Source organism: Micromys minutus (genome assembly GCF_963924665.1).
Source record: "Micromys minutus genome assembly, chromosome: 17".
Lineage (NCBI taxonomy): Eukaryota > Metazoa > Chordata > Mammalia > Rodentia > Muridae > Micromys > Micromys minutus.
The window spans coordinates 27,772,959-27,796,511 of record NC_137952.1 but is presented as its reverse complement, the minus strand read 5'-3'; the positions used below and the strand labels follow the sequence as shown (position 1 = coordinate 27,796,511).

The following is a 23,553-nucleotide window of genomic DNA, read 5'->3' as shown; positions in this document are numbered from 1 at the left end:
TGTGTTCAACAGACTGGCAAGAACAGCCATCTTTGTTTTTATCCCTGCTACGGAAGGAAAGCCTCAAGGCTTCCTACCAGTTTGTTTTTGTTTTTTGTTTTTTGGGGTTTTTTTTGGGGGGGGGGTTGCTGTTTCATCTTAAGTGGTTTTAGGTTTTGTCAGACTAAAAATGTTCCATTCTGGTCCTAGTTTGTTGAGTAATTTTGTTGTTGTTTATAGCATTAAAAGGTATTGAATTCTGTCGTGTAATGTTTGTGTCTCTTGGGATGCTCATGTGGGTTTGTTTTTATTTTGTTTTGTTTTGTTTTTTGCTTTTTATTTACTGAATGTTTGAGTTGCTCTATCTGTATGTCCACCCACATGCCAGAAGAGGGCAGCACATCACCTTATAGAGCCACCATGAGCCGCCATGTGGTTGCTGGGAATTGAACTTAAGGATTTCTGGAAGAGCAGCCAGTGCTCTTAACCGCTGAGCCATCGCTCCCATCCCTGCTTTTTTTGGTTGTTGTTGTTTGTTTTTGTTTTTCTTTCTATAGTTGTTTGTTTTGTCTTATTTTGTTTGGGGTTATTTGTTTGTTTGAGACAGAGTCTCATTCTCATCCCTGGCTGGACCGAACCTCAGTACATAGACCCGAATGGCCTCAGACTCATAGAGCTCTGCCGGCCTGTGCCTCTGCAAGTGCTGGGATTAAAAGTGTGAGCTACCCTGTGAGTCTTTCCCTATATTCTACACACACACACACACACACACACACACACACACACACAATGGCTGCATTGGCTTGAGGTAGGAGGCCAAATGGGAACTTTAGGAGGGAATTCAGCTTAGGGACTGCTCTTCGCTGATGTCCCTGCTCAGGATCTTCCCCATCTGCCTCTTCTGTATCTGGCTTTGATTTGCTTTCCTTAATATCATAAACTTGCTTTTCCCATCCACTGGCGGTGGAGTGTGTTGGGCGCTGTGTTTTGTTGGTGTGGGGCTGCGTGCTGTGCCTCTTCATTCTCACCGTAGTCTGTTGCTAAGTGGTGTCATGTCCATCTTGTCAGTGGTGAGACTCAGGAATGAGAGGAGGAAAACCAGCGTCTGCCTCTGAGTACTGGGAGTTGTGCCCATGGCTCCCCTCCTCCTGTGACCACCAGCTTTCATAGGGTGCTAGTGACAACAGTTGCCATGCAAGTGACAGAACAAGACAAGGGAAGACCATCCCATAAGATGTCTGAGCATGGAAGGGTCAATATTGTCACAAGTTTGACTCACGTTAGCTGGTCTTGGCTCATGAGAGATGGCAGCTTCTTCGACACTTGTGGATTCTTGTCACTGCTTCACTCATTACCTCCCAGACAAAAGTTCTGAAGATGTACTTGGATAACTGTCCCTCTCTTGACAGCACCCAAGCCAGGGCAAACCTTTGCTACCTTTAATATCCCCTTAAAACTCATCTCTCACAAGCCCATCTCTTATCCTTCAATAAGCCCCACCCTCGCCTCTACTGACACACTCTTCAGTTTCCCATGTGTGCTGTCTCCTTGGGTAAAGCCACTAATGAAATTTGTCACTACCACCAACGTTCCTGGCAGTCTTGGTCTGGTAGGCATCAGTGGGTTAAGCGACTTTCTCAAGATCATCACTAAATATAGACAAGGATGGTAGCACACATCTCTGTTCCCAGCACTTATGAATCTGAGACAGGAGAAATGCAAGACGTAGGTCAGCTTGGGCTACACGGAAAGACCCTGCCTTAAAAACAAAACAAAACAACAGCAACAAAAGCCTCCGAGGAATCCAGGCATGGTGATACATTAGTCCTAGCACCAAGGTGAGCAGATCTCTAAAATTTGAGGTCAGCCTGGTCTCAAAGGAAGCTCTAAGTCTAAGTCCAAGTCTACATAGCATGACCCTGTTTCAATATAACAGAACCCAACACAAAAAATGAGCAAACAAAACAATCAAGGCTGGTAAGATGTTCAGCAGGTAAAGGTGCCTGCTGCCAGGACAACAACCTGAGTTTGATCCCTTGGACCCGCATGTAGAGAGAAACAACTTCATAAAAGTTACCCTCTGACTTGTGGCATGTGAGTATTCATGTACAATGGAAGGATGGATCTAACAAAATGTCTAAGGGGCCAGAGAGAGGGCTTAACAGTTCAGAACATTGACTGCTTTTGTAGAGGACCCAGGTTTGATTCCCAGCACCCACATGGCAACTCATAGCAATCTTTTATTCCAGTTCTATGGGATCAAATGCTCTCTTCCAGCCTCCACAGACACCAGGCATTCACATGGTATGTATATGTACACACACACACACACACACACACACACACACACGGAGCAGACAAACACTCATACACATAAAATCTTTTTAAGAATGTTAAACTAAGGGCTGGAGAGATGGCTCAGTGGTTAAGAGCACTAACTGCTCTCCCAGAGGTCCTGAGTTCAAATCCCAGCAACCACATGGTGGCTCACAACCATCTGTAATGGGATCTGATGCCCTCTTCTGGTGTGTCTGAAGACAGCTACAGTGTACTCATATACATGAAATAAGTAAATAAATCTTAAAAAAAAAAAGAATGTTAAACTAAAACAAAACATAACCAAACAGACAAACAGACACTCACTAAGCTTGAAAGTGGGAAAGATGGACCAGGAAGTGGCTTTTCCACACCAGTCCCACACTCTCAAGCAGTACTTATCTCTGTGTCTTTGGGAACACAGTACATTTTGCATAACACATCCTGCTTGTGGAGAACCAACTTCATACAAGGCGAGGTCTGATCTCTGCCTTCGACCACTAGGAAGGAATCTCTAAGCCCTAGAATGCCATGTTTCCTAGGGCCATTAGCCTGGGTGAGCTGCAGGAACTAAAGATTAAAGGTACTGTTCAGACATCCTGGACAAACTAGTGCTTTTCTGAAGAGTCCTGGGAGCCATCCTAGTAAGTTTGGTGGTCCTAGGGACCTTCTAATGTGCAACCAGCTGGTCCAAAGTCTGTATGTTGAGTGAGGTAAGAGAAGCCATTCCCTCGAGCTGTAGATGCATTCTGTAGCAGTGACCTAGAGTCCCAGGAAGACGTGGTAGGCTGCAAGATGTCTTTGCTCTGGGGTTTGGGTACTTCCAGGTTTCCAGGCTCTTGATGTGAGAGGAGCATAGAGTGAGCAAAGGCTCTATCCATTCAGAGACCTTGAAAAGGTCAGAGAGAGCTGGGGTGAGGTCACCCAGACTGAGGCACACTGAGACCACGGCCATAGGTGGCACATGAGTGTGTGTGTGCCTTTGTCTCCTCTGCTGTCACTCTTTGTTGTACTTTATGGTGGGGATGGGGCACTCGGCTCCTCTGGGGGAAGGTAGCTTCACACTGCAGATCCCAGGGAAGGCTGTTTCTGGTGCGCTCTGCCAGGCCTGCTTGAGTTCAGGCTGGGAGATGTGGGAACAAATTTCAGCATGGTGCCGGTGCTGCTAGGCCTGTGAGCTCTGGCAGGTCAAGGCTCAGCTGGGTGCTGAGATTATAGCCCTGCTGGCCAGGGCCATAAACCCCTGCCTGCCTGTTAGAAAAGTACAGAGCCCACGATAAGGCTCTGAAATAGAGTGTTCATGGAGGATGAAGGAGTCAGGACCATAAAGGAGCCAGGGCTGAGGAGGTTTCAACATGTGTCTTTATTTTTGTGTGCCCCTCTCCTTTGTTCTGTTCTTTTTAAACAGCCCAGGATCCAACCATTGGATTCCCATCCATTTGCCTCTAAGATTAGCCATAGTTGTTTTTCTAATGCTAAGTGTGTGTGTGTGTGTGTGTGTGTGTGTGTGTGTGTGTGTGTGTGTGTGTGTATGTCTGTGTATGTGTGTGTCTGTGTCTGTGTGTGTGTGTCTGTGTATGTCTGTGTGTGTCTGTGTGTGTCTGTGTGTGTCTGTGTGTGTCTGCGTGTGTCTGTGTGTGTCTGTGTGTGTCTGTGTGTGTCTGTGTGTGTCTGCGTGTGTCTGTGTGTGTCTGTGTGTGTGTGCGCGTGCGAGGGGAGGGACTTAGGGAGTGGCTGATCTGGCTAGAGTCTACGTCACTCTCTCCTGTGGAGGTGGGGTTTGAGGCTTGCCAAGAGCCTTGTACATCTGCCCCATTGTGGTGCATCCAGGCAAAGTGGATTTGCAATCAGGAGTTTAGAAAGCACCTACCGGTTGACAGTTACCTGTCAGTAGAAGCCCCGAAGACAGCTCCCCCCTCCCTTCTTTTAGTTGGTTTTAATTTGTTCTGTTTAAGATAGGGTTTTGCAGTTTTCTCAGGCTGCCAGCAAGATGGCAGACATTCAGACAGAGTGTGATTACCAAAAGCAGCCTACAATCTTTCAAAACAAGAGAAAAACTTCCTCGGTACTACAAAAACATCAGTCTAGGCTTCAAGATGCCCAAGGAGGCCATCAAGGGCACCTGCATAGACAAGAAATGCCCCTTCACCGGTAATGTCTCCATCAGAGGGTGCATCCTGTCTGGTGTCCTGACGAAGATGAAGATTCAGAGACCATCATTGTCTGCCGGGACTACCTCCATTACATCCGGAAATACAACCGATTTGAGAAGCGTCACAAGAACATGTCTGTGCACCTGTCCCCCTGTTTCAGGGATGATCGGCGACATTGTCACTGTTGGAGAGTGCAGGCCCCTGAGCAAGAGTGTTCAATTCAATGTGCTCAAGGTTACTAAGGCTGCTGGCACCAAGAATCAGTTTCAGAAGTTCTAAGGGGACTCGGAAAAATCCCTTAGAACAAATAAAGTTATTTTCCAAAAAAAAAAAAAAAAAAAAAAAAAAAAAAAAAAAGATAGGGCCTTGCTATATAGACCTATCTAGCATGGAACTTACTCCTACATCTGTCTCCCAACCGAACACCTCTTTTTTTCTTTCTTTCTTTCTGATTTATTTTTATGTACACTGGTCCTCTGCCTGTCTGTATATCTGTGTGAGAGTGTTAGATTCCCCCGGAAGTGGAATTACAGACAACTGTGAGCCATGTGGGTGCTGGGAATTGAACTCAGGTTCTTTGGAACAGCAGTCAGTTCTCTTAACCACTGAGTCATCTCTCCAGTCCCCACTGCCTTCTTTCTTAATGATGGCTCCTGTTTCTCATTTCGCTTCTATGGGGGCAGGAACTGAGGCCTGACTTACCTGACCCTCTGCAATCAAGGAGTTACAACAGGAGGCTGCAAGCTGCCTGAGCTTCATGGAAGATTTCAGTATTTTAAAGACAGTGCAGTAAAAAGAAGAGTGAGGGCTCTGGGGAGACTCCTGACCTGTGGCTTGAGCATCTAGGGTCCAGTGAGCTGCCTGGGAAGAGACAGGGTGCCTGAGAAGACCACCATGTTCAGAGGTGTTCTCAGCACAGTGGATATTCCTGAGGATAAACCCAGGAAATGCTCTGCTGGGCTGGAGAGGCAATGTTGATGTGTGACCGACTGTCTAGGCAGATCGGTCTACCTGTGATGTTAAAAGGCAGGGAAGTAGCAAAGGGGAGGAAGACATCACAGGTACAACCCTGACCCTCAGAGCATCATGCTCATCCACAGACACAGAAGCAGACACATGGAGCTGGGGATGTAGCCCAGTTGGGAGAATGCTTGTGTAGCATTCACCATACCCTGGATTTAACCCCCAGAAGTGTATAATCTACGTGTGGTGGTACATACCTGTAATCCTAGCACTTAGGAAACTCTGGGAGGAGAATCAGAAATTCAAAGCCACCTTTGGCTACATAATGAACTTGAGGCTTGCTTGGGCTACACTGGACTAAAAATAAACAAACGAGGCAGAAGCAAAAGTCCCAGGAAGATGAAGTGCCTTGCCCAGGTCTCTCAGCAAGTCTGGACACAGTGGAAACTCAGTTTCAAGCTGTTCCTTCTCTTAGGAACAGGCATTCAAGTTTTTCTAGGAAATGTCCCCCATTCTCACTGAGCTCACAAGCTTGGGGTCTTGATTAACAGAGTGAGCCTGTAGCTGAGGTCTGGCCAATCAAAGACATGTATTCCCCTAGCCATGAAGATTGGCTCAGGGATAAACAGATGACCTTCGCAGCCAATGAGAGGTAGAGACTTTCTCAGGGTGAGGAGGTGGGCACACTCAGGCTGGGTTTGAATCTTAGTCTGTATGAGGTAGAAGTGATCTCTACCACCTGGGCCTGAGAAGCAAAAAGCCTGTCTAAGGACAGTGGGAAGACAGAGATGACTTGAAGTATGTGACTTACACTGACTGTGCCTATAGAATGGTCCCCAAGACTGAGACATTACCCTCTATTCCTCTCTTTCTCCCTCCCTTTCTTCTATAAGTGACATGCAGAAAAACGACTAAACTCTAAGCTAGACTATCCTGTGGGACGTGGGGGAAATTCTAGTTTAAAATGGAGAAAAAGAGTTTCGTGGCACGAGTGTGCTGGAAAGTCAGAATAGCCAGCAGGTTTTAGCACTGAGCAATCAATGAATTAGACGGATACCATGTAGTGACCTGTACAGGCATGAGGGTAAGACTATAAAAAGTACCATCTACATTAGTAGAAAAGTTAGCACAAATTTAAATGTTCATTAACCAAAGCACGGAGGAGCTGGAGAGATGGCTCACTGGTTCAGAACACTGGATACCTATGCAAAAGACACAGGTTCAGTTTCCACCACCCATATAGTGACCTACAACTGTCTGTAACTCCAGTTCAGGTCTCCTCAGGTCCCTGCCTGCATGCAGTGCACATAAACCTATGCATCTTAAAAATAATATACATCCTAAAAATTAATTGATACATGATTGTCATGCAGACAAGAAAAAAATTAAAAAAAATAAACTATGATCTCACACATTGACATGAATGAATCTCACAAATAGTGTTGAATGAAAAAGTAAATAAGTCCTATATAGTGTCATTTAGGTTAACTAACCAAATACCCCAAACTTAGCAAAATACTATTTATAGATTATATATATATAACATATAGAAAAGCAAAGTGGACCAGCAAGATGGCTCAGTGGATGAAGGTGCTTGCCACAAGCCTCAGGACTCACCTCATGGAAGGAGAGAACTGACTCCTACAGGTTGTCTTCTGACCTCTATACATGTGTCCTGCTACACACAAAAGAAATACATGTTAAAAAAATAAAGTGAAAAAAAAAAGTTAAGCTTACATTTCAGAGGTGTTATCCCGATAGGGAAGGCTGTAGTGAGAGAGGTATGGAGGAGCTGCGGAAACCCCAACCGAGCCAGATGGGAGTTGACTATTTCATCCCACCTCACAGCTTACCTTTCGCTGTATCTATGAAACACTTTATAACAACAGCCCGAGGACGGCACAGGCCTTTGGGAATAACGATTTGTCAGCTTTGGGCGTCATCATCATCTGAAGTGATGACTGCCGTCTACTGAGCAAAGTCAATGAGATGATTTTCATTTTCTCATTCAGTTTTCACAACAGCCTAGGGAGGTAAGAGTTATTTTCTGAGGTGACAGGTGGCTCTAGGCCCCAGAGGCATTAAGGGAGGAACCAGGATCTAAATCTAGGCCACCTGCCTTCAGCTCATATTTGGCCACCCCGTGTGCTGCCAAAACCCATTTCCACAGCTGTAACAAGTTCCTTGTAATCCTCAATCCCAGATATGAACACTGGAAATCACTCGATTGGCTAATCTGCCAGGAGCCAGGACTCAAGCATTTTTCATTATCTCATAGAATCTAGGACAGCTGGGTCTGTGGTGCAACCTCCCAGTTTGCTCAAGGTTAAGGGGCAGTAAGCTTGCTCAGCGCAGAACTTGCTGTTAATGTGAGAGAATTCCCGTGCGTTTTACAGAATTTGTCTGGAGAAGGTCCCAAACATGAGACAAGTTGGCCATCCTAGGCAGCCGATGGTCAGAGGACTGGGTGACCTGCTGCTACCTAAACAGGATAAAAACCACATATGGCTGCTGGCGTTTAGATGTATAACCTATACCAGCTGGAAAAAATCATGGGCCCCTGTGGGAATGAACAGGGGAGACAAGCTGTATTTGCCTCCCCGCAGAGCTCAGGAGAAAATGAAAGCCCACCACCTGAGTCTAGCCCTCTTAGGGAAGGGGCTGGCATATGAGGATGAACCCCAAGAATGCCATTAGACAGAGGTACAGCCTGTAGAAGAAAGCAGATGAGACCCTGAGGTTGGAGTTAAAATCCTGGCATGTACCTTGAGATGATTATTGACTTTGTGTGTGTGTGGATATTTTGCTTGCATGGCTATCTGTGCTCTGTGTGCAATGATCAAGGAGGCCAGAAGGGGGCATCAGATCCCCCTGGAATTAAAGATGGATGTGAGCCACCATATGGGTGCTCTGGAAATCAAATCAAGGTCCTCTTGTAAACCAGTCAGTGCTCGTAATTACCGAGCTATCTCTGCGGATCCAATTATCGACAGTTTAGGACTCTGTGCTCACTTCTAAAAGGAGGCAATGGTCTTTCACAGGGAATACCATAGGTGAAGAATCTGGCATAATTCTTTTCAGCGGGAGCTTGATAAGTGAAGGTTGCCATTCTTTTTCTCCAATTTTTTTTTTTTCAGGCTGAGGATGGAACCCAGTCCCTCACGAGTGCTAGGCAAACATCTGACACTGAGCTGTACCCTCAACCCAATGGTTGTTATTTTAAAAATTCTAAATAAGTACTTGTATAGCGATTTGACAGAGCTTTATGGACATGGAATTCTTTGTGCTCGTAAGCGATAATCCCTTCGTCGCTGGAGCGATGGGCCAGCAGTGAGGACCACTTGACCTTCCTCCAGAGGACCCGTGTTCAGTTCCTCGTGCTCACACGGCAGCTCACGATTCCACTCCAGTTTTAGGGATTTGGTGCCTTTTTCTGGCTTCCATAGAAGCCAGGCACACACAATGCAGGTAAGTAGGGCACCTCCACACACAACAGAAACATGATAGTCAGGTGTGGTGATGCCTAACTTAATCCCAGCACTAGAGAGGCAGAGGCGAGCTGTTCTCTGAGTTTGAAGCCAGCCTGATCTGCACAGTGAGCTCCAGGCTAGGAAGAGCTGCATAAATAACTCTATAAATAAATAAGCAAATCTTAAAAAAAAAAAAAAAGGCTTATTTTTTTTACGTGTAGATTATATCCTAGTATTGTGCACGACAATCCTCAGAGTCAAGCAGCCACCATTAGCTATGTCCCTTGTAAAAAAAGCTTATCACAGATGGACCTTCTGACTGTTTAAACGCCCTTGCGGAGGAAGAGGTCACAAGATCTCCTGAGTGTCCCTCTGTTCACTGTAACTCTGGTGAATTGCACAAGGCTTCTGGGAACAGCTAGAGTATGTAGGCCTGGGAGGAAGGAGGGCAGAGGGCACCATCTATGTGGCTCAGAGGAAGCCCTCTGCCCTGCTGGGTAAAGTGCTCCAAGGGCTGCTTTTTGAGGGGGGAGCCTTCACACCCATATAAGTAACCCCTCGCCTGTGTGCTGTAAGGCAGCCCAACCAACTATTGATTCCCCTGTAGCAGGAAATCCAGCAGAATCATTATACTCTAGAGTATCTATCAAAATGAAATGGTTGTTTCCTAGAAGTACTTTGATCTTGAAGAAATTATTGTAGAAAACAGTGGTTGTTGTTGTTATTATTATTATTATTATTATCCATAGAGTTGTTTTCTGAAGGTGCTTTACACCCTTTGCAAGACTTTGGTCATGAGACAGTCCTGGCACACCTGGAATACCTCCCATTACTCAGTGCTGCATGCTAGGCACAGTAAGGTCTAGAGCTGCAGTGCTTTGAACTTTTCCATTCAGGAAGCCTATAGATTCAATTAGGGGCTTTGGCATGAGGAACTTGTTTTACCCCTGAAAACAACTTTTATGTAACAATCAATGAATATCCTATTGGGCGCCATTTGAAGTTCTGATCTTGAGAGGCAGGTCCCTCTGCCACCAGCAAAGCCATAAACTCACCCTGCAGTATCAGTCTCTCTTTGATCAGTTGTCTGAGTAACCCAGAACGGTGACATTTCCCAGAGCAAATCTGGACAGAACCAGGCCTTGGTTTGCCCTTGGAGTTTTAGATTTAGGAGAAGTAGGTGTCGGTGTATGTCTCCCCCTGGGAAGGGATTTTAGCAACACCTGGGTACTTTCAACCCAGTTATCCATGAACATGAATGTTACAGTTCAGCTGGCCTACTGCATGCGGTGAGAGTGCTGTGTTCTGCCATTGTAGAGGTTGGGAAATCGCTGAAGGAAGACCCCAGATTCAGATAGCATGCAAAGACAAAGAACATTTGTTCTGCAGAAACATTCAGTATGCGGGGATCAGCCATTTTCCAAAACAGAGACCCAGACAAAGGTGCTCAGGCCTTCTTCTAGGGAACCAGGGGAGCTCATTAGAAGGATTAGGTAATCTAGAATTTCATTGGGGGTGGGGTGGGGCGGTGCTAGGAGGTCACAGATGGCAAGTGGTCTGTATTCCTATGTTGTGAACATTTAACCATAAGCTGAGATAGGGCTGCCCAGCACAGTGGCTCATTCTGAGATCACCTAGTTCCCCATTTTTGCAGTTGTCCCGGGACTGTTCTTTGGGAGGGGGGTTTATGGCCTTGTTTCTGGATCTCAATGGTCTGTTCCTGAAGCTAGTATCTAATGGCCTAGTCTCTGGAACTTATGGTGTGTTCCTGGAGCTGGTACCTTAGAGCCCTTTTTCAAAATCAGGACTGGTCCTTAAATGGAGACAAATGGGGTTTGTGTTGTCCTTTCAAAGTGACTCTAGGGAATTTGCCTGACAGACCCTTGGTAATAGTGGGCTTCAAGAGAACAGAACTTGTATAGCACTCTCCGAACCTTCCCATTTAATATGCTCTTTTGGGGTTTTTTTTTTTTTTTTGTTTTGTTTTATTTTATTTTTTTTTTTTGTGTAAGAATATTTTGCCTGCATATATGTCTGTACACCATATGTATGCCTGATGGCTGCGGAAGTCAGAAAAAAATCATCCATTCCCTGGGATCAGAGTTACAGATTGTTGCAAGACACCATGTGGGTACTGGAAACTGAATTTGGGTCCTCTGCAAGAACAAGTGCTCTTAAATCACTGAGCCATCTCTCCTCCCACAATATGCCCTTAGATTCATGTAGCAATCTTTTATATATATATATATATATATATATATATATATATATATTCATTCAAAGGAGGACTTAATTCAAAGCCATAAAATAATACCTAGATGAGGCATCATATCATCCAGGTGGTGCTTGGAATTGTGCTGTCCTCAGTTGTGAAGGCCATCAAGTGTAAGTAACACAGATAAACACAGGGTAGCATAGTTAGCATGAGCATACTGTGCAAAGAGATACTAAGTAGCTATGGAAATAAACACTGTGTCTCACACTCAGCATGTGGATGGATTGCAGGAACACAACAAGGCTGAGTGTTAGCAGCCAGGCTTATAGGAATAATACGGACTGACTGCGTTTAACATTAATTCCCCAAGGTGATCAAACTCACTGCTCTAGGAAATCAGCATGTTGTGCCCAAGGGGCCAGGATAGAAGGAAGTCTGGGATGTTTTTGGTTTGGGGTAAGTATTCTATGTTTTGATCAGTGTACTGCTTATACAACAAGACTAAGCTTGTTCAACTTAGTCTGTTTCCTATTGCTCGAACTTAATATCCACAGTCAAGTAGTTTAAAGGGAAGAAATGCATTTCTTACACTTCTGGGGGCTGGGAAAGCCAAGGTTAAGGGGTTGCATTTGGTAAGGGCCTTCTTGGCTGGTAAGGATTGTGTTGTAATAAGGTGGTATAGTATGGTGAGAGGAAACCAAACCAGCCAAACTAGTTTTTATAACAGACCCACTCTGGCGATAATTCATTAACTCACTAATCTATGGGTGGGTTAATCTATTCATTACCCAATCACCTGTTAAATTCCCATCACCTTTAATACCATCTACCTGTGACTTTGAGGATTATGTTACGATTGTCTCAATTTTGGGAAACCAACACCCAAGCCACATCAAATATCAGCATTCACCTAGAATCCACACACTTCTCTGGCGAGCTTTGCCTAAGAGCTTCCTGAGGGGCTGCGGAGACGGGTCAGTGGTGAAGAGCATGTGCTATGTATTCCTGCAGAACGTGAGAAATGTAAATGAAGTGTGCTGTCTATTCTAGCAGAGGACTAAGGAAATTCCATCTTTGAAGAGATTTGTAAAGGTCTCTCCCCAGTCAGCTCTTTTCTAAGATGAGCATATGCACCCCAGGCTGCATCCTGTTCTCAAAAGTTGCACTCTGCTTACCGTGCTTTGAATTAGCCAGCTGCATAAGACTGAGAGGCCAGCTGGGACCACTCAAAGTGAGGCACGGGACCCCTTAGTATTAGGGTTAAAAGCCCAGTGGAACTCTAGCTGTGTATGCTTGATTGATCCATAGAGGTAGTGTTTCCTGACTTGCCAAAAATACTTTGGATCATATCATCACTTTCTTGGGACACCAGATTCATCTCTATCATGGAAGATTTGAGTTTGGTTCCCAGCACCCACATAGGGTACCTCACAACCACCTTTAACTCTAGTTCTCGGGAATCTAATAAACTCTTCTGGCCCTTGTGAGCTCCAGCACTCCTGTGTACAGACCTATACGCAAGTAGAATAAGAAAAAAGTTTACTAAAGAGTACATAACTAGCTATTTTGGAGGGCCTATATTCAATCCTCAAGACTGGAGGAAGGGGTGCACTGACCTGGGATCCTGAGCTGAAATAATGGAGCATTTGTATCTCCTATGTAAGTGTTCCTTTCCCTACTCCTTCCTCTCTTGATGACTTCTGTCCAGTGGCCTTAGGTGGCAAGGGTGTGATCAGGACTAGCTTATCTCTGTATGTCATCTCCTTGGCACTGGGATTGGCCCAGGGCAGACACCTTGCTCAAGGGAGGTGATCACAGCCTGCTAATAAATGTCTCTTTGATGCTGAATTGCAGATGTAAACAGAACAGTCCTGTTGCTTCTCATCCCAGGCTCTGGCCTTCTTCAGCACTAAATCTCTATTTCGTTCTATTCTGTGAGTCAGCGTGTGGCTTTCCCAATAGATGAAGCTGACGTTGCGGCTCATGCTTAAGCTCCTGCAGTTGATCTCCCCATACCTACAATTAGTGGAGATTAGGCTTGACTAATTTATGAAGTCAGTGGGCCCTTGGGCTGACACTGACCACACAATAAGTGGTCTCTTCTGATGCAAAGGTGATCAGGAAAAGGTGGCTGTCCTATATCAGGACATCACCACAGTGTGCCCTTGGTGAGAGCTCCTCCCCCCAGCCCCCACCCCCAGCTACCACCATGGAGTCATTCCTTTCATGAAGTTATAACTGAGATTATATTCTCTTAAATTCTCAAATTCCTTCACTCCGAGTCTCCAACCAGTTTAACTTGGAAAGATTCTTTCTTGCCTGGGTTCTCCCCCACAGTGATAACTCTAACACTCCACCCCTACCCAGGATGTTTGCCTAGTTCATCAGCATGACCATCAAAGAGGCAACTGGACAACTCTCAGCTACAACTTGTAGCTAGCTCTTGGTCTGGTTTTGCTCTCTGGGCCACATGATGTCACTGTTGAAATGCAGACAACATATGCCCCCTGCTGTCACCTGTCCTTCCTGTGCAACACTGATAACCTGCTTCTAGGCAGCTACGCTGGGGTTGCCCACTATGCTCACAGCAGGGAGGTCTGGGGAGCCATGTTGGTCATCTCCCAACATTTTCCTGGTGAGTGAGGCCAGGTAGGCTTCACGGGCTTCATCATGTCCTTAGAGGGAGGGGACACCAAAATCACAGCTATGTCCTGCGGTGCCTGATTCAAAAGGCCTCTCTGTGAGGCAGTTTCAGCTGCTGTGCACCTGGGTTTCTCTTCCCACCAGTATTCTTTCCCTAGAATGGGGGAAAAAAATCTATCTCGGGCCAAGAGTGTCCTGACTTCCCACAAGGTGATGAACTCACATGGAACTGAGAATATAGGTTTTAACAAGTGCCACACTAGGGCTGGAGAGATGGCTCAGAGGTTAAGAGCACTGGCTGTTTTTCCAGAGGACCTGAGTTCAATTCCAAGCAACCACATGGCGGCTCACAACCATCTGTAATGAGATCCGATGCCTTCTTCTGCTGTGTCTGAAGACAACGACAGTGTACCACTTCCATGAAATAAATAAATAAATCTTGGGAAAACAACCACAGAAAAGCCAAAACCAAAACAAAACCAAAAAAAAAAAAAAAAAAAAAAAAAAAAAAAAAAAAATCCCTGAAAAAACAGTGCCATACTCTTCTTCATGAGATACAGCAGTAACACCATATCTCAGCAAAACAAATGACACTGTATAGGTCTGAGCTGTAACATACATGCTACCTGGAGAATCAGCTGTGGTATTTGACAACGGGGTAGAACAGCAAAGGGACTGGCATCGATTGTGCCCTATATTGCTTCCTGTTTCTCTAAGCTTTCTCACAGCACTATTACCATTTCACAAGAAAGACAGTCAGAGAACTAACCCTAGTGCGGGAGAGATGGCTCTGTGGTTAAGGGCACTGCATGCTCTTCCAGAGGTCCTGAGTTCAATTCCCCGCACCCAGAACGGCTCACAGTGCTCTGTAACTGTAGTTCCAGGGACTCTAACACTCTCTTCTGCCCTCTGTGGGCACCAGATCACATGTGTTGCACAAGCTACGGGCAGGCAAAAGACATAATTTTTCAAATAAAAAGAAGCAGAAAATGAGGTTTAGAAAGGTTTGGGGATCTATGATCTACTGGATGGCTAGATAGGAGGTCAACATTCTCTGTAAAATTAAGGATGCCCCCCACCAAACCCCCACAGGAAACACAGGGTCTGTCCTGATAGGCTTTCTGTCCTGACAATACCCTAAAATTTGCATAGGCCTGGGAAGAGCATTAAATGATTGTTCCTAGCCCCTTGAGGACTGTAAGCAGTCTGCTCCTTTACACAGCCCCACCTCCTTTTCAAGAACAAAGTCTACTGTCCAGAGGGGGGGGGGTGGGGGGGGTGGGGGGAGAGCTACTTCCAGACCTTTTTCAAACCAAACTGGTTTCAAAGAGCTCATTCTGGGAGATGACAAAAAGTACTTTGTTTTCCCTAATAACTCCCCAAGTACCCTTTCTTAAACCCAATCCTGATGCTTACAAAGATTCCAGGCAAGATAGTCTTTGTGGAGGACAATATTTCTGTAGCTCATTTTAACACATAGTATTATTGTGGAGAGTTTTTCATACCTGTGAATTTTAAAATGGAGCATCTACCCCTGGAAGAAACACTGATAAAGTTGAGTCCTCTGCCTCCAAAATCTATAGACATCACTACCCTATGCAGTTAAGCAACTCGTGGGCCAAGAGGTAAGTCCAGAAATGCTTAAGCACTTTGATAGTACGGATCTTCTCGATTTTTTTCTTTTTGGTACAGGATCTGCTATGTTGGCACTGATATCATAATCCTTCTGCCTCAGATTCCCAAGTGTTGAGATCATAGGAGTGTGTGACTCTGCCTGGCCATCACTGGATGGTGGATGTTCCCCAAGGCCCTTGTGCTAAAGGCTGCCACACTCTGGGGAGGTGATGGTGCCCGTCACCCAGTGGAAGAAGTTAGGCCTTTGCAGGTAGCTCTTGAAGGAGACACTGGTCTCGTCACACACCACTCTGCTTCCTGACCACTGAGACACACTGCCTCTTCCAAGCACACACTGCTTTCATGATGTACTGCGTTATCACAGCCCCAAAGACCATGACGAGAAACCGGAAAAACTTTGTGGCTGTAGCCCAAAGACCTTCCTCCTTCTAATTGATGGTTTCGGCTATTTTGTCAGAGTGCTATTGATACAAACTCGGTTGGAACATTTATTTGGGAATGGTGTGGTACTGTGCATCAGGCAACTCATTTCTCTATGTGGTTTCCTCTTTATTAGGGGGCATTCTTTTGTTTGTCTTGTGACAGAAACTCAGTAGCTCAAAACGGTTGTAAACGCGTAATGATCCTCCTGCCTCAGCCTCCAGAGTATCGAAATAACAAGAGTAAGTCAGCACGATCATTCTAAAGAACTTTCTTACTGAGGCTCTCCTTTCTAAAGCCTGTTCCTGCGGGTAGAATATGTCTTTCCCCCAGTAACATCCCTAGTGCCCTAAGCGATTATTTTCTAAGATTTACTAAAGCGAAAGCTGTCGTGGGTAAATTTTTATGGTATGTGAGGTTGTGGAGATGGGTCAGTGGGTACCTACTATAAAGCATGAAGACCTGAGTTCAGATCCCAGCACCTACGCAAAGCTAGACACGATGGTGTACTTTGTATACTTGAAGTGGGGTTGGATGTAGAGGCAAGGAGATCTTAGGACTCAGAAGTTAAGGTGAGGCCTTACGGGTAAAAGTGCTTGCGTTCAGCTCAACAACCTGAGGCCCATCCCCAAAACTCACGTCAGAATTTGGGTGTGGTTCTGGGTATGTGCAATCTCAGATCCCTAGGGGAAATTGGAAGCCATAACAGGAGAACAGGCTGGGAGCTTGCAAAGCTGGGCAGGTGTAGAAACAGAAAGAGACCCTGCCTCAAAGCAAGGTAGGAGGAAAGCCAGACTCTCAAAGAGTTGACTTTTACTACCAAATATATACTGTGGCCTGTGCATATGCACAACACACCAAATTAACAAACAACAACAACGATGATGATGGATGATGATAATAATGATGATGATGTGGACAGTGATAGAAAGCACAACATTGACCTCTGACTTCTATAGACACAGTCATAGATGTGTGGCACACACTTATACACACATACACACACATACACACATACACACATACATACACATACACAGACTTACACACACATACAGACAGACACATACACACATACACACATATACAAACATACACACATATACACACATACACATACACAGACATATACACACACATACACATATACATACACACACATATATATACATACACACAAACACACATACACAGTTTTTTTAATGGTATTCAAGAAAGACTTGATCCCAATAAAAATAAGTGGAAAAAAGGAAACAGAAAACTATTATTCTGTTGAAAATCAATGAGAAAATTGGTTTAGTTGCATTTGCTTTGAAAATCCCTCTCCCTTCTTTTATTTAGAGTTACATAAGTTTAAAAATATTTTCCTGCCTTAAACAACTGGAAATGCATATAGCCTTCCTTAACCCACCTGAATATCACCCCTTTCCTATTTCCAATCTCATGTAGTTTCCAAAATAGGCTGTAGAGAAAAAGTTACTAAACTAGTATATTTTTAAACATTTATTTATTTTTAGTTCACGTAGTGGGTACACTGCTGCTATATTCAGACACACCAGAAGAGGGCATCTGATCCCATTACAGGTGGTTGTGAGCCACCATGTAGTTGCTGGGAATTGAATTCAGGATCTCTGGAAGAGTAGTCAGTGCTCTTAACCGCTGAGCCATCTCTCTAGCCCCAGTATGTCTTCTTCTTCTTCTTCTTCTTCTTCTTCTTCTTCTTCTTCTTCTTCTTCTTCTTCTTCTTCTTCTTCTTCTTCTTCTTCTTCCTCCTCCTCCTCCTCCTCCTCTTCCTCCTCCTCCTCCTCCTCCTCCTTCTTCTTCTTTCTTCTTCTTCTTCTTCTTCTTCTTCTTCTTCTTCTTCTTCTTCTTCTTCTTCTTCTTCTTCTTCTTCTTCTTCTTCTTCTTCTTCTTCTCCTCCTCCTCCTCCTCCTCCTCCTCCCCCCTCCTCCTCCTCCCCTCCTCCTCCTCCTCCTCTTCTTCTTCTTCTTCTTCTTCTTCTTCTTCTTCTTCTTCTTCTTCTTCTTCTTCTTCTTCTTCTTCTTCTTCTTCTTCTTCTTCTTCTTCTTCTTCTTCTTCTTCTCCTCCTCCTCCTCCTCCTCCCCCCCTCCTCCCCTCCTCCTCCTCCCCTCCTCCTCCCCTCCTCCTCCTCCTCCTCCTCTTCTTCTTCTTCTTTCTTCTTCTTCTTCTTCTTCTTCTTCTTCTTCTTCTTCTTTATAAATAAAAATTTATTTTTAAAAAAGCAAGAGTATGTTGCAAAATTACAAGTATTTCGTGAAATTAATCTGTGTTATATTTCATGTCAGTCATAGAAACAGATTTCTTTCAAGTCAAATGCAGAGATTTGTCCTAGAATATACTAGTTCTTATAAAACATAATGGTCAGATTGCTCTTCCAAACTTTTCATAATAAAGCATTTAAATGCTTTAAATGTACACCTTTTTTTATATCTTACAAAAGAATAAGAAATAGAAGAAGACCTTATCGCAACAAAACAACACACTTTAGGAAAGCATGTTCTACTTCCAAAAAAACGTCAAGGCTGGGGGAAGCCATATTTGGTTTTTGGGTGGTAGCTTAGCACGCAATAAGACATGAGACAAACATGGTTGGTTATAAAGTGGCTAGTGTGGGCAAGAAGGGGCAGGAGGCATTGCTGGGAACCCAGCCGAAGAAAATGAGGGAAAGAAACAGGGGTCGACTCTAAGGCAGTGGGGAGGTGTGGCCTCCAGTTTTTTGGCTCAGGGGGAGGTCTCTGGGGCAAGAAACTATTCTAAGTGACAAGAGGTCTTGCTTAAGTTAAGGTGTCAAGATGCAAGACAAGAAAATGGGAGAGTGTACCTGTCGATGGGTCCGACCCAGGGAAAGAAGGAAGTTAAAAAAGGGTGCTCATTGCCTTGGGTTAGCCACACGAGGGACAGCAACAAGAAACGGTCTCTTTGGTACTGATTAAGTGGGGTTCTAAAGATACTGAAGGCAGGGAGACAGGGATACTTAAGGTCCCTTTCTGGAACGTGGTGCTGGGTCAAGATTATATACATTTGGAAAGGAGTGGACCGGGTTCCTGGATAAATAATCTTATTCTTGTTTCCATGCCCCTGCCCATGAAAGGCTCGCGGTATGATGAGTCTTTGGTGTTTAGAGAACCTTCTGGCTTAAAAACCTTCAGGCCTAAGGCACTGCATGGAGGTAACTGTGAGGACCATCTTGTGTACCCAACCAGGCTACCGGACTTGGGGGGCGCTGCCGCGCCGCCCGCAGCCTGTAAGGTTAGGCAGGACCTTGCTGATCACGTCCTCATGGAGGTCAGTGTCCTCCTTGGGGATCAGAGGCAGGGGAGAGATCGGTGCCCGGACCTCTGCACTGGGGCCCGCACTGGGGCTCGTAAGGGGGCTATGCTTCTTCACCCACTCATTCAGCGCTTCCCGCTCCGCCATGGAGCGCGCCTCCTCCAGCAGAGCCTGGTGCCTGCGCTCCAGCGCGAGCTCCGCCTGCTTTAGGGTCGCCTCGCGCCGCTCCAGCTCCTGCTCCCGCCGGCAGCCCCGCGCGGCCAGCTCGTTCATCTGCTCCAACAGGCGTGCCCAGTCGCCCTCGACAGCCGCGGCGGGGCTGGACGGCGGCGGGCGGGAAGTGACGCTCGGAGCAACGCTCTTCTTCAGCTCCAGCAGATGCGCATCACTCAGGTGTCGCCACCGCGCCCGCGTCCACGTCTGGAGGCTGGGGAGGCCGCCTACTTGCTCCCCGCACAGGCGGCAGGTGGCCCAGGCGCTCATCATCCGGTGCGCAGGCGCGGAACAGGGGCTGCCTTGTTCTGCAGAGTCATCAGGCCCCCAGTTGTCTTCCATGGTCTTCAGGGGCTTTTCACTCTTCATTCCTTCTTCAGTATCCGGGCCCCGCGATGCTCGCCCCTCGCCTCCAGGCTCCTCGCAGACATTTTTTTCCCGGACGGAAAGGGCCGATTCCCCCTTAAAGACACCAGTATACTTCTTATAAATGTGTTTAATAGCATGAAGTTTATGTCCCCAAGGCTGTAAGAAAGGGAGAAATCAAAACAATCACTTCAAAGCTACCTGGCACTCCACAAAACCTTCCCAATTGTCCTCAGTAATGTGTTATCCTGTACTGTGTCACCCCGTGCTATATCATCCTATAACCTGTCACTCCCAAGGTGTCATCTGTAAGCATCATCCAGTAATGTGTCACCTCATAAGGTGTCAGTGTTACCCCATAATGTGTCACCCTGTAACTTGTCACCTTTAGCTGTTGTTGTCACTCACTGCCTTGTTCCTCTTTCCCTCCTTGCTTCCTGATTTCTCACTTCTCAGACCACCTGTAGGCTCCTTTGCCCTGTCCCAGCTTCCCTTTAGGGACAGAGGACACATCAGCACAAAACACGGTAGGTCCAGAGCTCAGGCTGAGGAGGAGTCATTATAAATATTTGGCTGTTTGCGTATTTGAGTTCAGAGCACACTTGCCATTCAGGATGGTGCTGACTTACCTCACGGGGCCATTATCACCAAGAATCCAATGGCATGACTATGGGAAACACAAGGTCTGCTCAGTTTACCCAAGTAGAGAGTGGATGGGGAGTAGATCCTGGTCACACAGAATGTCAGTTGGAGCTGTTGCTTTGGCTAAAGTTGAACTTCTTTTGATTGACTTTATTTTTTTCTCTCCTTTTTAAAATTAGATACTCTGTATTTACATTTGAGATGTTATCCCTTTACCCCTCTCCCATCCCCTCTCTCCCTCCAGTTGCCTCCACAAAGGTGCACTCCCTTGACTTTATCTTTATGTGTGTGCATGCGTGCATTCGTGTGTGCATGTGTGTAGATTCAGTGTGTCATTTTACCGAGTAAGTGAGACAAGGTCTTGAGACACCCTTTAAAAGCATTCTTAAAGGATCCAGATCTAGAAGGCTCAACTGAGCTCCATTCCTCTACCCACAGGACATGATGCCGTTCGTCCCTTCTGCCGATCCTAAATCCTTAGCTGTCCTCACTTGTAACCTCACTGCAGTTTCCGATGTGGCAAAGCTCCAGAGCATAGAGCACAGCAGGGAGCTGTGACCCAAGCAAGGAGAGGGGTCTTCGAGAGCAGAAGAAGGAAGAGGAGGAAAGTGGGCTGGCAAGAAGGCTCAGTAGTAATGGTGCTTGCCACCAAGCCTTGAAGTCAATCTCCAGAACCCACCTGGTGGAAAGAGAGAACGGACCTTCTTAAGTGTGTTGTGTGTGTCTCCCTGGACAAAAGTTAATAAATTAATGCAAATTTGAGAGAGAGAGAAAGAGGGAGACACACAGACACACAGACACACACACACACACACACACACACAGAGAGAGAGAGAGAGAGAGAGAGAGAGAGAAGGTGTACTGTATGGCGTGATTAGGACAACCAAGCTTCACATGATATGGAATACTTGCATGGAGGAAAGATTTGTTTTGGCTCACAGTTTCAGGGGGTTCGGTCCATCGAAGGCAAGGCATGATGGGAAGGTGTCATGAAGTTCCTGATGAATGCTCCTTACAGGTGTCAGACCAGGAAGTAGAGAAGAGGGCCAGAGCTAGCGGTTTGGTTACCACCTCCAAAGCTCTATAGCTGCTATGACTTCTGTCAGTGAAACACCACCTGTTCCATGGCTCCCCAAAATAATGCCACCAACTGGGAACAAGTGACTAAAATAGGATCCTGTAGAGGCTATTTAAGAGTTAAATCATAGAAGTATCCTACGAGGCAGGAAAGGACACCTCTGTCCTCCCATTACAAGCTGTCTTCTACACCCCTAACCATAGTTGGCCTGTACCACCACAAATACACTGACACCAGATCAGACCCTTGGCCAGGCTCTAACTACTCAGCTGCCTGGGCCAGTGCACCCTCCATTGTCACTCTAGGTCTTACCCAGGTGCAGAGGGCGGGGGAAACAAGCAGAGTATTGAGAAGCAGAAGGTTCTCAGGACAGAGAACTCAGCATGGAGGTGCCTAGGCTTCCTTTAGCCTTCATAAAGCCCCCAAAATATTTAGCAGAAGAAATCTTTACTTCTGGGGCTGGGAAGATGGCTCAGAAAGTAAAATGCCTGCTGGGCAAATGGATGGAACTTGAGAATGTCATCCTGAGTGAGGATACTGAAGCCCAGAAAGAAATATTTGGTATGTACTCATAAGTGGACATTAGCCATAAAGTGCAGGACAACCATACTACAACCCACAGACCCAATGAAACTGGGTAATAAGGAGGACCCCAGGGAGGATGTGAGAATCTCACTCAGAGGGAAACAAAATAGTGATCGGAGGCAGATGGAGAGAAGGGAGCTGGGTGGGGGAGGGGTGAGGAGGGAGCAGGGATGGTGATGATTAGGTGTGGGATGGGCAGGAGAGGGGAGTGAGAATGGAAACCAGTGGGGGCATCCCTGGGACCAGCTGGAGACCTGGGGTGGGGGAAGCTACCGGGAGCCAATGGGGATAGCCCTAGCTGAGATCCCTACCAGCAGGGGATATGGAGACTGAAGTGTCCACTTCCAGTAGCCATATGGGACTTCTGGTGGGGGGAGGGGGGGACATCGACCCACCCACAAAACCTTCAACCCAAAATTTGCCCTTCCTGCAAGATGCATAGAGACAGAGATGGAGCCAACTAATGACTGCCCAACTTGAGGCCCAACCATGTGAGAGAAGCAACTCCTGACACCAGTAATGATTCTCTATGCTTGCAGACGGGAACTTAGCATAACCGTGTTCTGAGAGGCGTCATTCAGCAGCAGATGGGAATAGAGAGACCCACAGCCAAACATCAGGCAGAGCTGGGCCAGCCCTGTGGAAAGTGGGGGATAGAATTGAGCAAGTCAGGGGACAAGGACACAACAGGAAGACCCACAGAGTCAACTAACCTGGGCCCATGGGAGGCTTACAGAGACTGAACCACTATCCAAAGAGCATGCAACAGCTGGACCTAGACACCCTACACATTTGTAGCAAATGTGCAACTTGGTCTTCAAATGGGTCCCTAACTACTGGAGTGGGCGCTGTCTCTCATTCTGCCGCCTGCCATTGGATCCCCTTCCCCTACCTGGACTTCTTGGTTGTGCCTCAGTGGAAGAGGTGGTGCTTAGTCCTGCTGGGACTAGATGTCCCAGGGTAGTTGGTACTCAAGGAAGGGAGGGGAGCTGCTTCCCTGCCTCTGAGGAGAAGGGGAGAGGATAATGGGGGAGGGGGGCTGTGGGGATTTGTAAGGGCAGGACTGGGATGTGAGGAGGGAGGTGGGCTGTGATTGGGATGTAAAGCGTACTATATAGATATATACGAAATAAAGATAAACCTAAGCGAACGTGTGTTCGCACTGCAAGATGGCGCTGGAGAGGCGGCTCAGCTTCAGCGGTCAGGAGTGCATGCTGCTTTTCCAGAGGACCTGGCTTGCTTTTGTTTTTGTGATTTTTAAACATAATACTATGGTGCGCTCTCTTTAAACTTCATCATATCATTTATCAAGCCAGAGGAAATGAGAGGCAGGGTTAATGACCAGTCTCCACTATCGGCTCAGAGCCTAGAGGTGGGTATTTGTTTTTAGAGCTCAAAATAGAGATGCGGGGTGCAGAGCAGCAACCGACCTTTACGGACCCGAGAACGCGAGTCTCCTTCAAAGCCTGCTAGCTTCAGCCATTTCGCCATCTCCCCCCTCCCTTCTCTGGAATATATTGAGTTTCACGCTTAATAATAGCTCTTGCAGTGCAGAGCTGGAGATAGCCCCGAGCCTGAATCGCA

General features: G+C 46.2%; 1 pseudogene across 1 annotated transcript; it reads left to right on the top strand.

Annotated features, from left to right (window-relative positions):
- The first annotated feature begins 4,285 nt into the window (after positions 1 to 4,285).
- On the top strand, positions 4,286 to 4,727 carry LOC308431424 (small ribosomal subunit protein uS17-like; annotated as a pseudogene). The gene has a single exon. The product of its transcript is annotated as a small ribosomal subunit protein uS17-like (transcript).
- Positions 4,728 to 23,553: the final 18,826 nt, after the last annotated feature.